General features: G+C 48.7%; 1 protein-coding gene across 3 annotated transcripts in view; it reads left to right on the top strand.

Annotated features, from left to right (window-relative positions):
* Positions 1-3,461: 3,461 nt before the first annotated feature.
* The window catches only part of CUNH1orf210 (chromosome unknown C1orf210 homolog), a 47,663-nt gene continuing 47,521 nt past the window's right edge, over positions 3,462-3,603 (top strand). Inside the window, exon 1 of one of the 3 annotated variants that reach the window (XM_050161225.1) lies at positions 3,462-3,603. This exon is cut by the window's right edge and continues 128 nt beyond it. The gene's annotated coding sequence lies outside the window, so the exon portion shown is untranslated. The other 2 variants (XM_050161224.1, XM_050161230.1) reach the window with 2 other exon arrangements.

Genomic DNA, 3,603 nt, shown 5'->3' with positions numbered 1-3,603 from the left:
ATTGGTTTGACTTCCGTATTTTACAGCCAGGACTGTGGTGAGACCCTTCGACCAGGTGCCCATCAGCCTCGCTTTTCCCAGGGGTCTTGGTCTGTCTGATAAGGCTTTTCTTCTGGCTTTTTCCATTGTTTCTCTGGAATCAAGGTAGCACGACTGGCTCCATCTCTTGTCCCAACTCCTGCCCAGGCCACATCCTGTGAGATCAGGGCCAGGAGTGAAGTAGAGGGACACAAAGCGAGAGTGGGTGGGGCAGTTGAGACAGAATTTGTGGCTGTGTACTGTGGTCTTTCTCAGTGGGGGCTGTGGTCCTTGGAGTCCATTGGGGGCAATGTAGGACTCTCCTATGGGAGAAAGGTGCCCTCTTGACACCCTAAGATGTGCTGCAGGCTTAGTGGTGAATTTGTAAATGCACTGGGCCCAGAGCAGCTCTCTCCTGCTACGCCAGAGAAGAAGCTGAGAGATCCCTGGGAGCCAGGGCCTCTACTTCAGGATGGCAGCCTTGCCACTCACCGTCAGGTTTTAAGTCAAGTTGCTTATCCTCTCAGACCCTTCTCTTCTACACAGTAAGGGTGATGGAAATATCCCTGGGTGAGCATGTTGAAGACCGGAAGACTTAATGTGCGCAGAGTGCTTGGCATGGTACCCGACGCGGAAACACGTAACCATTAATCTGTTTTCATTCCTTTAGTGGTGGACGTGGATCCAGTCCCAGACTCCTCCCTCTGCTCCTACTCTCGTGGCCAGCCCCCGCCCACTCTGCTCCACAAGTGCTTCTTCTGGCTCCTTCCGACCACATAGCCTCTGCACACTTGGTTTCACACCTGCTTTCACTGATCTCGTTGACGTCACTCTCTAATTCTTTTTGTAATTACAGTCAATTATCTATGTTTGTTTGCATACACAGGCATGCACACGTGCCACGGTGCAGGTCCGGAGGTCAGAGGATGACTTTTAGGAGTCCTTTCTCTTCGCCATGTGAGACCCAGGAATTGATCTCAAGTGGCCAGGCTTTGGTGGCAAGTGCCTTTACCCATGGAGCCATCTAACTGGTCCTCTCTACCTTCATTTTTGGAGACGACTCTCTAACTGTCCCTAGCGCTCACCCACAAGGCTAGTCATCAGGCCCCAGGGACCATCCTGTCTCTGCCTCTCCAGCAGTGAGGTTGTGGTGTATACTGCTACACCTGGACTTCTATGTGGGTGCTGAGTATGGAACTCAGGTTCTCAGCCTTGTGCTGCAAGGCCCCTGGGCTCTCTGAGCTTTGTACCCTGCCTGTCATTGTATTTGTACCGCACTGGCTTGGTTTTTGTTGCTTTACAGTAAGTTTTGAAATCTGAACTTGTGAGCCTTCCAATTTTGATTCTTCTTTTTGTTTTTACTATCCTGAATTTGTTGGAATTCCATATGAATTCTAGGATACGTCTGCTTATTTCTATGAAGAGAGTAACCGAGATTCAGATAGAAGAATGTTGAGTCTATAGATCACCTGGGAATATCATCAGATACCAATGTCCTCCCATCTTTGAATCTGCGGCACCTTGTTCTTCTTTTTAGGTTTTTAAATAGTGGTTCACGGAATGCTGGAAATTTATTACTAATTAAATCCATGACTTGTTGTAAGTCTGTGATTTGTGTCTTCGTAGGAAATCTGTTAAATCTAACAGGCGTGTGCTTCATCTTCACCCCTTACCCTATATAACCAAGTGGCTATATAGCCAGACTGATGCTTCAAAAAAAATTAAAAATGCCAATCTTGGACCAGCTGGATGGCTCAGCGGGTAAAAACACTTGCTACACCACCCTAGAAACCCACATGTCCCCCCCCCCCCCCCCCCCCCTGGAAGGTGGAAGGAGAGAAATGGCTCCATAAGATTGCCCTCTGACTTTCATATACTTGCTGTGGCACACTTGTCCACACACATATCACGCACACACACAATAATAATAAAAATAAATAAAATGCAAATCTGATCCAGACACACCTTTACTGACAGCTCTTAAAGATTTTATTTATTTATTTATTTAGGTTTTTTTTGAGACAGTGTTTCCCAGTAGCTATGGAGTCAGTCCTGGAACTTACTCTGTAGACCAGGCTGGCCTCAAACTCATAGCGATCCACCTGCCTCTGCTTCCCGAGTGCTGGGATTAAAGGTGTGTGCCACCACCTCCTGGCTAAGCTTTTTTTTTTTTTTTTAATTTTATGTGTATGTGTGTGTAAGCTGTGGATGTTGGGTGCTTACAGAGGCTGTAAGAGGGCATCGGATTCCCTGGAACTGACATTCCAGTAGCTCTGAGCTGCCTGTGGGTGTCGGGAGTCTGACTCAGGTCCTCCCAGCCATCTCCCAGCACTAATTTATTTTTGCCTTTGCTCTAGCTGCTCTTGCTAACGACCATATCCTTGAGGCTGCCTCTAAAGCCCAGGATGGCCTGGCCTTTGTCACGACTTTGATGGAAGAAGGCTCTCTTTGTTCCAGCTCTGGGAAACCAGACCAGGACAACCTTGAACTTCTGACTCTCCTGCCTCCACCTCCGCGGGTGTTCGAATTGCAGGTTTATAATACCACGTCCAGTTCTACAGCACTGGGAACTGCACCCAGGGCTTTGTGTGTGCCAGGCTGGAACTGTTAACTGAGCTACATCCCCAGACTTGAGCAAACTTTTTTAAAAAAGATATATTCTATTTTTAAAATTATGTATGTGTGTGTGTGTGTCTAGGGTGGTGGTGGGGTGTGTCATGTGGGTGCTGGTGCCTGTGGAAGTCAGAAGAGGGGGTTGTATCCACTGAAGCTGGAGTTACAGGTGAAGGGTCTGATGTACGTGGTGGGATCCAAACTCCCACCCTCTGGATTAATCATTGAGTAGCTCTGAAGTTTTATTCTAGCACATTCCATCTACCCTGCATTAGCTTTCCATCTACTACAATGGATTTCTTCCTCCTGATTCATCTCAGGCTCCGACCATTCAGCCCTGTTCACCACAGATCTTGCTGTCTTTGTATATTACGCCATCAGCGGACAGCACTTAAGGCCGCACGAGATCCAGTTCCAGGACTGCGGAAGAGCTCATTTAGTACCAGCGACAACGAGGCAGCTAAAGTCCACTCCTTTCTCAGAGGAGAAAAACAAGCTCAGAGAGGTTAAAAGATGCGATGAAGGCCACACAGATAACGTGTGCCCTGCCACTCTTGAGCCCAGGCCTGCAATTCTGGCATCTGTGTTGTTGCCCACACTATCATACCAGGCTTATGTCTTTTTTAGGGGGGGAGGAGGGCGTTCATCTGATTCACTGAAAACAAAAATTCTGTTTGTTTCCTAAGACTCAGTGGGAGAGACATCTGAGGACAGTCCTGAGCAGTCAAAGGAAAGGCCAGTCAGAGGCCACACATCATGGATGGGGGTGGGGGATGGGACGCCCTTTCAGCTAGGAGAGAAACACCTCCCCCAGCACCAGTACGGAGGAACGGAGGAATCCACCTCATCTGGCTGAAGTTGGGAGGGGCCGCTGCCTCCCTCCAATTAGCTGGCTGTAAGCTGGTGACCTGCCAGGGAAGGCTGCCTGGAAGCCAAGTGCGAGAGGGGAACAATGACCCCAAGTCCAGCCAC

The sequence above is a fragment of the Alexandromys fortis genome, unplaced genomic scaffold (assembly GCF_014885135.2).
Source record: "Alexandromys fortis isolate MF-2015 unplaced genomic scaffold, M_Fortis_MF-2015_v1.1 scaffold_122, whole genome shotgun sequence".
Taxonomy (NCBI): domain Eukaryota; kingdom Metazoa; phylum Chordata; class Mammalia; order Rodentia; family Cricetidae; genus Alexandromys; species Alexandromys fortis.
Note: the sequence above shows the minus strand (reverse complement) of the source record. Positions and strands in the feature narration are given on the sequence as shown.